The sequence below is a fragment of the Tupaia chinensis genome, unplaced genomic scaffold, assembly GCF_000334495.1.
Source record: "Tupaia chinensis unplaced genomic scaffold, TupChi_1.0 Scaffold144058_2, whole genome shotgun sequence".
NCBI classification, from domain to species: Eukaryota; Metazoa; Chordata; class Mammalia; order Scandentia; family Tupaiidae; genus Tupaia; species Tupaia belangeri.
In genome coordinates this window covers 1,554,457-1,566,921 of record NW_006203911.1, presented here as the reverse complement: position 1 = coordinate 1,566,921, position 12,465 = coordinate 1,554,457, and the positions used below count along the sequence as shown (strand labels likewise).

At 35.5% G+C, this 12,465-nt stretch overlaps 1 pseudogene; it reads left to right on the top strand.

Annotated features, from left to right (window-relative positions):
* The first annotated feature begins 1,056 nt into the window (after positions 1-1,056).
* On the top strand, positions 1,057-1,640 carry LOC102475633 (39S ribosomal protein L22, mitochondrial pseudogene; annotated as a pseudogene).
* The last annotated feature ends 10,825 nt before the right edge of the window (positions 1,641-12,465 follow it).

The window sequence follows — 12,465 nt, the reverse complement described above, 5'->3', positions numbered from 1 at the left end:
CCCTTGCCCACTCTCCCATTACACTATCTCTGCTATATACAGTTGTCTTCCAGAAGAATTATTGAAAAACTAAGCACATGTGCCCATGATCTGGGACTGGCTGAGGCTAGCATGAACCATGGCATCGAAACCCTGTTGGGGATGTTGTCTGTGTGTGTGTGTGTGTGTGTGTGTCTTACTCTCTCTGCTCTGTCATTCATAGAAGAAATAGATCGTTGAAAAAAATCATGACATGTTTTTCTATGCAAAAATGTGTTATGACTTTTCCAATGATCCAATAGATAAACTTGAAAAAAAAAAGACATTCCCCACTTGTGCTCCCCACCTGAATGCAGTCAGTCTGTATTAAGGAACTGCAGTATTCATTTACTTATGCCCACCCTCTAAGTACTCATTAGGCAAGGACACACTGGTCTCTGTATTCTACATTGTGGTCATACTCGTGCTCAATTCCTTTATCTATAATCTGTGGAGCAAAGATGTGAAAGAAACATTTGGAAACATTCTCAAGAAAGATAATTCATAATTTCTCTCCCTCCCCATCCCTGGATTTCCATGATGTGCAAAGCAGTAAAGGAAGGAGAGAAGGGAAGGAGAGAAAGGTGACATTCTGGTCCCCTATCATGTCTCAGGCATTATTCTAGGAATTTTAAACAGGTTTGTGCCTTGAATCCTTTTCACATCTCTGGAAGCCAGAAATTATTATCACCACTTTATAGATAAGGAAAAAAAGGCCCTGAGAGGTTTGGGAATTTGCTCAAGGTCACATAGCTTGCCTGCAGGACCTTGGATTTCAATACAGGACTACTTGCCTCTGAGACTCCGTTTATACTATAATATTAGGTTGTCCAAAAAGTCATGAGTATTTTTGTATAGAAAAAGAGAAAAATACATTATGACTTTCCCAACAACCTAATACATTGCGCTGTTTTAGTCTAAGGCAAGATGCTACCCTCTCTCCTTACCCTCAGAGCCCAGGGTTTCCAAAATTTTCCTTTTTCTGATAAAATTGGTCTCTTAAATTTACTTGGCCTTGAGAAGGAGGTAGGGGGAAAGATGGCAACCATGGTACTAATGCAGTTGTGTGCATTATGGACACAGAAACTACAGAGCCAGTGGAAGCTGGCTTCGGGGCTGCTTTCATCTCACAGTGTTTTAGCTCAATCTTACATTCACTCAAGTACTGCTCTTGACATTTCTGGAAAATTGTTTATTCTCCACAACTGTCTGGTGAACCTTGGGGACCAGCAGAAATCTACCACGGTCGAAGACAGATCAAATACAGCAAAAACAAGATGTGGTACTTGGCAAAATTGATACAAGGAATGTCTATTGATCAAGCTTTGACTCAGTTGGAATTCAGTGACAAAAAGGGAGCCAAAATAATTAAAGAGATTCTTTTAGAAGCACAAGATATGGCAGTGAGAGACCACAATGTGGAATTCAGATCCAATTTATATGTAGCTGAGTCTACCTCAGAGAGAGGCCAGTACTTGAAGCACATCCGTTACCATGGCAGAGGTTACTTTGTGATCATGGAGAAGGTTTATTGTCATTATTTTGTGAAATTGGTGGAAGGACCCCCACCTCCACATGAGGCAACAAAGGCAGTTGTCACCTGCACCAAACTTGTTTTGTAACCGGACCATCATTAATACTCTATGGCAGGGGATTTTAGACTCCATAGTGTTATATATTTTGCCTTTTATTTTTTTAAAAAAATAAGCAGAAATTAGACACACACAAATTTACTCAGCATAAAAAGAAAAAAATCCTTTCCCATAGCTGGTCCCTTACCTATAGCTCTGTATCATGTCTAATCACTAAACTAATTGAACGCCTATTGTATATATAGCTCTACACCACATACAGGAGTGGAGAGGAATCATAAAGAAGAAAGCTTTAATCACTACTCTTTGGCAACTTTAACCCATTTATTGAAGACAGAAGATTCTACCCAGAAGACAGCTGAACTCTGACATTTTATTAAATAGACATTTATCGAATGCTTTCTATGTGTTAAATGTTAAATTGGTTATTTTATTTAACACTCCCAAGAACTTTGTGGAGTGGTTACTATTATTGTTTATATTTTACAGATGAGGATGAAATAGTTAAAATGAGTTAAGTAACTCAAAGTAGCTTAGCTAGTGAATGTTCAATGCAGGATTTGCATTGAGGTCTGTTTGTCTGAAGAGCTCATGCTCTTTCGAATGGACCGTATTGCCTAGATTACTGGAATGCATACCAAAAAGCACCAAGCATCTTGATTCCCTTTTCTTGAGTTCCAGCCTCTGATGGGTTCATCAGAGAACATTTAGGAAGAGGTATGAGATTTCACTAAAACGTATAGAGTGAAGAATGGTAAGCATGGAGATGAGTAGTTAAGAGAATAAAGAGAACTGGACATTAAAAGCTGAGACAGAAGAAAGGGTCTAGGTGCATAGATGCCAAATTTGTCTAGAGCAGAGTGGAAGGCATATTTAGAAGTAAAAGATACTAAAAGAATGGGGAGATGGTTGAGTAGGGCAGATATTTACAGTAACTTTCTTTATAGGCCTCACTAACATCTGACCTGTCACTTACCATTATATGTGGAAAAGTTAGTCTATCTGTGAGGGAATGAAGTAATCAATAAAATTCTCCTTTTGGGGAAATTTGATTCATGGTTAAAAAATAGTAAAAAGATAAACAGGTCCCTGTTTTTTTTCTCTTTATTTATAATTACATTTTTTATGTTATATTTAATCACATATATCTGTACATTGCATAACATTTCTTTTTCCAGCACAATTACCATGCATATCAGTCAAGGCAAAGACATTACTATACACATCATCATCAAATAGCTTTTCTTTTGTTTCAGATTATTATTATTTTCATTCTCATTATATTTTAAAAATCATTCAATCACTATACATCATTTGGCTTGTAAAGAGAATTTACCTAACAGGAAATACTTCTCAGACCAGTCCAGCTGAGAACAGTATACATGTTATCATCAACTGTAATAAACCATTTCTATGTTTTACAAATATCATGCCTCTCTATTTGTTCTCTTGCTATCCTTCTCTATATTCTTCCTTTCTCCACCCCCATCCATTCCACACTGTCTTCAGTGTCCATAACTATTTTCACTATTTTATGCCCTCCAATATTTCAATCTCTACCATAAAGTGCAGATAGTTAATATATATTAAGTGGATACATACAATATCTTTCTTTCATAACCTGACTTGCTTCACTCAGCAATAAATATTCCATATTCAACCACTTTCTATCAAATGCCAGGGTTCTGTTGTTCTTTATGGCTGAATAGTATTCCATAGAATATATATGCCACACTTTTTTAATCCATTCGTCTGTTTGTGGACATCTGGGTTGGCTCCATGTCTTATGGTCGTGAATAATGCTGCAATAAACATTGATTTGCTAGCTATTTTTTTGATGGAACATTCTCCTGTTCTTTGGGTAGATATCCAGAAGTGGGCTTGCTGGATCATATGTTAGTTCTATTTGTAAACCTTTGATGAACCTCCATATTGTTTTCCACAGTGGCCGGACCAATTTACATACCTACCAACAGTGTTGGAGAGTTCCTCTCCCACCACAACCCTGCCAACACTTACCACTTTTTGTATTTTTAATCTTCACTGTTCTAACAGGGTTACGTGGTATCTCATTGTGGTTTTGATCTGCATCTCCCTTATGATGAGGGATGCTGAGCATTTTCTCATATGCTTTTTGGCTGTTTGTGTGTCTTAGAAAGATTTTAGTTCAGCTCATTTTCCCATATTTTAACTGGGTTAGTAATTTTTTTTTTCAGGTAAGACATTTGAATTCCCTGTATATTCTGATTATCAGTCCCTTATCTGAGGCATATTTTACAAAAATATTCTCCCATTCTGAGGGTTGTCCATTCACACTAAGGATTACTATGTCCTTTGATGGTCAGAAAATTCTTAATCTGATATAGTCCCACTTGTCTACTTTAGGGAGTATTGCCTGTACTTTGGGGTCTTATTTAAGAAGTCTTTGCCTACCCCAGTGTCTCCCAGAGTTTCCCCAGTGTTTTCCACCAGTAGTTTTATAGTTTTAGGTCTTAAGTTCAGATCTTTGATCCATTTTGAGTTGATTTTTGTTAATGGTGAGAGGAGTAGATTCAGTTTCATCTTTCTGCAGGTGGATACCCAGTTTTTCCAGCACCATTTGCTAAAGAGTTTTTCCGCTTCCCAATGGATTGACTGCTATACTTTGTCAAAAATCAGTTAGCTGTAAGCTCTGGCATTTATTTCTAGGGCCTCTATTCTGTTCCATTGGTCCACCTGTCTGTTTTTGTGCCAATATCATGCTGTCGTCATGATCACAGCTTTATAGCATATTTTGAGGTCAGGGAGTGATATGCCTCCCACTCCACTCTTCTTGTGCAGGATTGCTTTAACAATACGAGGTCTTTTATGATTCCAGACAAATTCTATGATTGTTTTTTCTAGATCTGCGAAGAATGTCTCTGGTATTTCTATTGGAATTGTGTTAAATATGTAGATTAATTTGAGTAGAATTACCATTTCTATTATATTAATTCTTTCAGTCCAGAAACATGAGGTGTCCTTCCACTTTTTAATGTCATTGTCAATATCTTTTTTAAGGTTTTCATAGTTTTCTTTGTAAAGGTCTTCAACTTCATTAGTTAGGTTTATCCCTAGGTATCAGTTTTTTGGCTATGGTCATTGTTTTGTTTAGTTTTTCTAATTTGGTTCATGACTGCCTCCAATGTGTAATTATTTTGAGTTGTGAAAAGAGTCAAGTTTTACAGAGGCCAAATCATGACTTCCCTCCTTTCTTTGTCTATAGTTCACACTCTTCAGATTGGCCAGATAACCAGCAAATTTGAACCTTTGGTCACAGGGTCCATCAGGAAATTAGTTCCTGACTCAAAATTTATGCCATTCTAGGTTTTAACAAAGTGTAAGCAGGTGTGACCAAGTGAAGTTGCTTTAAGTTTAAAGGCAACCAGGCTTAGATGGCTAAGGCATGTTTAACTCCACTGCTAGAGGATTTTGTTTCCTGATTCATTTTTTATTGGGAATTCCTCTGTCCTAGAGCATATTTTTTTCTCTTTTATCACTTTCCTGAACTATTGAAATAGCCTCCTACTAGTCTCACTACCTCTAGGCTTTCCACTGTATAATGTGATTTATCCCTCATACTGTTTCCTTGTGATTACTCTAAACAGAAGTCTAACCATATCACTGTCCTACTTTAGATGGTCCAATGGCTCCTCTTTGTCCTCAGAATAAAGTAAAAATCTCTTATCTTTAGCTTACAAAGAACTCCATAATCAGAATCTTACTTACCTCTTAAACTTTAGCTTTTGGGACCGGCAGGCAGCATGGTGGTTAAGGTACTGGTCACTCCCACATGGCTGACCACAGTTCAAGTCCTAGACCTGGTGGCTTGCTTTCTCACTTCCCCTCTTTCTCTCTGTGTCTCTCTCTCTCTGTCAAACTAAAAAAAAATAAAATGAATAAATAAATAACATTCTAAAAAATTTTTAAAAACTTTAGCTTTCACAACCTCTCTTTTCTTCTCTTTACTTCATATACTCCCATGTGCATTTTATTATTTTCCTCATTCACAATGCCCTCACTTTTTATCAATGAAAAGTCCTCTTCGTACTTCCTAATCATGTTCCTCCTCTGGAGTCAACTAAAAGTGTCCACTTCTTCCTTACATCTTTAGGAGAAATGATTGTAGCATGCAATTATCCTATACTCTTATATCACCTTATTTTATTCCACCTTTGTTATTATCATATCTTCCCTCCTCTACTAGATTGCATACCTTGGAGGAAAGGTCCAACGTGTCTCAGAGCTATGTAATCATCTCAGTGCCTGGAACTAAGTTGGTATTCAGTAAACATTGTTCACGGTAAGAAAGATGACTTTGCAAGTGCTGCACTTTTAAGGTCTGTCACAGGCATTTGTGTCCACTTCTGAACCCTCTGAAAATTCTAGAGGTGTATTATTAATCTGCCTTCTTTCCTTCTTCAATATTCTACATCCTCTTCAATATCTAGCTCCAGTCTGACTTTTTCCAATGCTTCTTCCACTTCCACTCAGCATTATAAATTAGTAATTTCAAATTCATTTTGTTCAATGAATCCAGTGTCTCTGTGTTTTTGTGTGTATACATGTTATATTCCCAACTAGATTAAAGTTCCTTAAGAAAATAAATCACATATATTTTTGGCTCTTCTGATAATAGTGAGCTGTACCAAATAAATGCCCATTGAGTGAATAAATGCATATCTGTAGTACATACATGATCCACATTTTAAAAGGCTGTATGCGTGCAGCTCAAAGCAGGGTGAAATTAACCAGATATGGGTTTAAGAAAAAAATAGAGATCTAGAATTTATTGTGGGTCTACCAAATTCCAGACCCTATAGTATACCCTTAGGTTATCTCATTTCTCATTTACTTATCACAACAATTTGAATTTTTTGAGACAGATTTTTGCTATAGGGCATGTGCACTTGCCAGAGAGACAGAAAGTAAGACATCACCCCCATGAGAGTATGGCAATGCTGCAGTCCTTTCTCTATTCTCTGTTCAGGATTTTGGGGGCATGCATGCACATGTGTCCAGTGTAAGTTTCAAGCTGCCGGATCTGGGACTTGAACTACTACATCAACTACTGGCCCCACAACAATCTGAATTTATTCTGATTGATGTTATTCAAGAAGTTGTGACTTGTCCAGTCACACAGCCTTTAAGAGATAGAGTCAGAATTTTAACTCAAGTATGTCTGAGTCCAGAGTTTACATTCTTAACTTCTAGTTTGTATTTTAATAATCATTTTGCTTTTCTTAAAGCCGTTTGTGCTATACACTATGGCATCAAGGCACTGGTGGATGACCACTATAGATTGAGTCAGTGGGAACACATTTTGTTTAGATTGAGCTCTCACTTACCATGTCTAAGTCACAAAAGAAAAGAGAAAGAAAGGAAAGAGGGAAGAAAGGAAATAAGAATATAAGGAAAAAATTTAAAAAGGAAAGAGAAAAGAACACCCTGATAATTATTTTCAGTTCATTCATTCAGAAAATGTATGGGTAGAATGAAGGATCACTACATCATCTGATCTCTTCTAGTGCTTTCTCCTTATACTAGTTCAAGGTAGAAGGAGAATTTTCCCAGCCATCCCTTTCACCTCACTCAGATACCTCAGAAAATGCCATTTCTGATACAACAGCTCAAAATTTCTCTAGAAAAAAATAGTTTTAATGGCTTTTGGCAGCACCTGGAATCTTTGAAGTTCTACCGGTATCAACAATTTTGGCAGGCTCCAATGCCTTGGAGCCCCCATTGAATTATAGCAAGGATTCTAAAGTCTGGTCCCTACCTTGTTCTTTCCTTACCCACTCTACCACAAAATTATCTCACCTAGGTAACTTGAAGAAAGCTCCACATATATGCTTTTTTCTAGAAATGATTTATTCTCCTAGTGGATGGGGTGACCCTTAATCATCACAGACACTGCCTAGGTGATGACCTGATTAACTTAACTTAGCATTCTTTGCTTAGGCTCCATTCTGGATGATATATCCCTTGCCTTCTAAAACTAAGCCATCTTGAGAGTATCTTGAGAAGACAGGGCTTGGACTTATGAATATTAATATTTCATATAGTAATAGTGACAAACCAAGAACACCTCAGGCCAATTGAGTGCCTACTGTGTACCAATCTCAGTACCTATTGTTTTACCCATAACTTCTCATTACATTTTACAAAAACTGAGTATCTGGAAGATGAAGCAATTTGACAGATGAAAAAGGAATAAAAAAACTGACAAATCCTTTTTACTTCAAGGGAATTTTAATATCTCTCTCTCAGAGTTTGATAAAGCAGATATGTGGGAATACATAACACTGAAAAAAACAATTATGAAGTTTAAGCTAATATATACATATATATTGACTCTTGGGCCCAACAACACAGAATATAGATTATTTTCAATTGCATTTGAAACAGTTATAGAACTAAAATGTAAGTCAAGTATCAAAGGGAACCTCAACAAATTAAAAATGGGTAATAGGGGCCAGCAGATGGCATAGCAGTTATATCACTAGACTCACACATGGCCAACCATGGTTCAAGTCCTGAACCCAGTGGTTTGAAACTTGCACCAGGCATGTGTGTGTACCCAACATGCTGGGAAGAGAATGGAGGAGAAGAGATTGCAGCATGGCCATGGCATCTTGGGGTTGAGTTCTCACTTTTCCTCTCTCTATTTCTGTCTCTCTCTCTCTCTCTCTCTCAGGCAAGTGCATGTGTCCTAGAGCAAAAACTTCTAAAGAAAAAAAAGTAATATCATATTAACATCCCTTTCATTAAAATGTGATAAAATAGAAGTTAACAAAAATATCTAGAAAACCATATATTTGGACAAAAAGAAAATCCTTGAAATAAAATAAAGGAAAAACTTAATCAAAATTATAAAAAATTATACTTAAGATCTTATACTACATTATGGTATGCAATCAATATGATTACTTATAAAAATATGATGCATGCAATGTGAAACAAGTTAACAGAATATTAATATGCAAAGCATTCAAATTAAAAATCAAAAAACAACTATAAGGAAAACCAAAAAAAGTAAAAGAAAGAAAATAATTATCAAAACAAATTTACAAAATAGGTAACCATAACAACAAATTAAAATGTTAAATAAGGTCAAAACTTAATTTTTTAAACGATTAATAAAACTTAATGCTCTACTGAAACTGAATAAGTAAAAAATACTTGAAAAACCATTATTAGCAATGAAATGGGGGACATTACAAAATAAAGACTTCAAATTCCAAACTAAGTATCTATGAAATATTTTATGCCAATAAATAGGACTTATTGAAAAAAAAGATAATTATATAGACAATTTTAAATCACCAAAATTTTATTCAGGAAGAAATTGAAAATATGAATAAGCCATTAAATACTGAAGAAATTCAGTTGGTATTCCACCTCTCTGCAACCAAAGGTACTAGTTCCATGCAGTTTTGCAGGCAAGTTTTATCAAACTTTTCTTTCTTTTTCTCTCTTTCTTTTTTCTTTCTTCTTTCTTTCTTTCTTTCTTTCTTTCTTTCTTTCTTTCTTTCTTCAGAGGTTTTTTTGTGATAGGGCATGTGTGCTCGCAGAGAGACAGAGAAAGACAGAGAGACAGAAAGCAAGAAATCACTCCCTAGAAGGATGGCCACGCTGCAATCCCTTCTCCTCCACTCTCCTTTCAGGATTTTGGGCATGCACGCACAAGCACCCAGAGTGAATTTTAGGCCACTGGGTCTAGGATTCAAACCACGGTTGACTACATGGGAGTCCAGCAATGTTACCATTATGCCATCTGATGGTTCCCAGTTTTATCAAAGAACAGATCATCTCTATATTTGATCAAATATTCCAGAGAACAGATAAAGAAGAAAAGCTGCACAACTCATGTTATGAAATCAGTAAAAACTCAATACCAAAACCAGACAAGCTTGTTAGAAAAATGAGATATTGGACATTGATTTCATTTTTACTAAATTTACAAAAGTTCTAGTTAAGCTTTCCCATTCCGGACTGCATCCGATCCGCTTGTTGGTTTCTGAGACCTGAAAGTTGACAACTTCTTTGCATCCCGAAGGCTTCTCCCGGAGACCCTCCAGCCCTCACCATGTCATAAAACAAATATATTGAATTACATCGTAAATGTTGTGGATACCCTTTGGATTACCATGAGAAAAAGAGAATGAAGGGAAGTCTGGAGGCTCATGAACATTCAAAGAAGGCAAAAAAGATGATTGGTCTGAAGGCTAAACTGTATCATAAACAGCTCCACGCTGAGAAAATACAAATGAAAAAAGGCTACCAAGCTGTATGAAAAGAGGAACACCAAACAAAAGAATGATGAAAAGACTCTACAAGGAGTAGTACCTGCCTATCTATTGGACAGAGAAGGACGGTCCTGAGCTAAAGTACTTTCCAATATGATTAAACAAAAACAGAAAGAGAACACAGGAAAATGGGAAGTTCCTCTACCCAAAGTCTGAGTCCAGGGAGAAACAGAAGTATTAAAATTTATTCAAAAAAGGAAAAAGAAAGAAGGCACGGAAGAGGATGGTTACAAAAGTTTGCTTTGTTGGAGATGGCTTTACTAGAAAATCACCTAAAGATGAAAAATTCATTAGGCCCATGGGCTTACATTTCAAGAAGGTCCACGTAACACATCCTGAACTGAAAGCCACCTTTTGCCTGCCAATACTTGGTGTAAAGAAGAACCCCTCATCCCCACTATATACAACTTGGGGTGCTATCACCAAAGGTACTGTCATTGAGTCATTGAGGTGAATGCCAGCGAGTTGAGCCTTGTGACACAAGGAGGCAAGATTATTTGGGGGAAATATGCCCTAGTTACCAACAATCCTGAAAATGATGGATGCATAAATGCTGTCTTACTGGTTTGATAGTAATTGCATACAAGTAACTCCTTGTAATTTTTGAAGATATTAAACCAATCTGGAAAACCATCATGAATGATGTTTCTGAATATAGCCAGTCTAATATGATTCAGTCATCAAAAGATTATTTATTAAATTATACAAAAACAGTAAAGTGGCCTGGTTTTACACATTTAAAAAGTTCTAACTAAAAGATTATTAAATTAGACTCAAAATGTATAAAAAATACATTATCTTGAGAAATAGAGGTCCAGTTTGATTTTTCTACAGGTTGATTTCTACTTTTTACAGCATCGTTTGCTAAAGACATATTTTCACACTAGATTATCTTATACCCTTTGTGAAAAATCAGTTAGCTGTATGTTTTGGGGTTTATTTCTGGATTCTCTATTGTGTTCCATTGGTTTACATGCTTGTTTTTGTGCCAGTACCATACTTTTTTGATTATCATAGATTTGTAATAAATTTTAGGGTCAGGAAGTGAGATATGTCCTCCTTTATTCTTTTTGGTACAGTCCCACTTTATCAATACAGGGCCTTTTATGATTTCTGACAGATTTTATTGTTCTTTTTTTTATAATTCTGTGAAGAATATCTCTAGTGTTTGATCAGGATTGTATTAAAATTTGTAAATTAATTTAAGTAGGATTGACATTTTGGTTATATTAATTTTTCCAATCTACAAACATGGGATATCTTTCCATTTTTTTATCATTTATAATTTACTTTTTGAGATTTTCAGTTTTCTTTATAGAGGTCTTTGAATTCTTTGGTTAGGTTTATTCCTAGGTATCTTATTTTTGTGGCTATTGTAAATGAGATTGCTTTTTTTCAAGTCTACCTCAATCTGTTCATTGTCAGTATGTAGAAATGTTATATATTTATAGATTTTTTGTATGTTGATTTTGAATCCTCCCACTTTACTGTATCCTGAACTGAAAGCCACCTTTTGCCTGCCAATACTTGGTGTAAAGAAGAACCCCTCATCCCCACTATATACAACTTGGGGTGCTATCACCAAAGGTACTGTCATTGAGTCATTGAGGTGAATGCCAGCGAGTTGAGCCTTGTGACACAAGGAGGCAAGATTATTTGGGGGAAATATGCCCTAGTTACCAACAATCCTGAAAATGATGGATGCATAAATGCTGTCTTACTGGTTTGATAGTAATTGCATACAAGTAACTCCTTGTAATTTTTGAAGATATTAAACCAATCTGGAAAACCATCATGAATGATGTTTCTGAATATAGCCAGTCTAATATGATTCAGTCATCAAAAGATTATTTATTAAATTATACAAAAACATTAAAGTGGCCTGGTTTTACACATTTAAAAAGTTCTAACTAAAAGATTATTAAATTAGACTCAAAATGTATAAAAAATACATTATCTTGAGAAATAGAGGTCCAGTTTGATTTTTCTACAGGTTGATTTCTACTTTTTACAGCATCGTTTGCTAAAGACATATTTTCACACTAGATTATCTTATACCCTTTGTGAAAAATCAGTTAGCTGTATGTTTTGGGGTTTATTTCTGGATTCTCTATTGTGTTCCATTGGTTTACATGCTTGTTTTTGTGCCAGTACCATACTTTTTTGATTATCATAGATTTGTAATAAATTTTAGGGTCAGGAAGTGAGATATGTCCTCCTTTATTCTTTTTGGTACAGTCCCACTTTATCAATACAGGGCCTTTTATGATTTCTGACAGATTTTATTGTTCTTTTTTTTATAATTCTGTGAAGAATATCTCTAGTGTTTGATCAGGATTGTATTAAAATTTGTAAATTAATTTAAGTAGGATTGACATTTTGGTTATATTAATTTTATATTAATTTTGCCAATCTACAAACATGGGATATCTTTCCATTTTTTTATCATTTATAATTTACTTTTTGAGATTTTCAGTTTTCTTTATAGAGGTCTTTGAATTCTTTGGTTAGGTTTATTCCTAGGTATC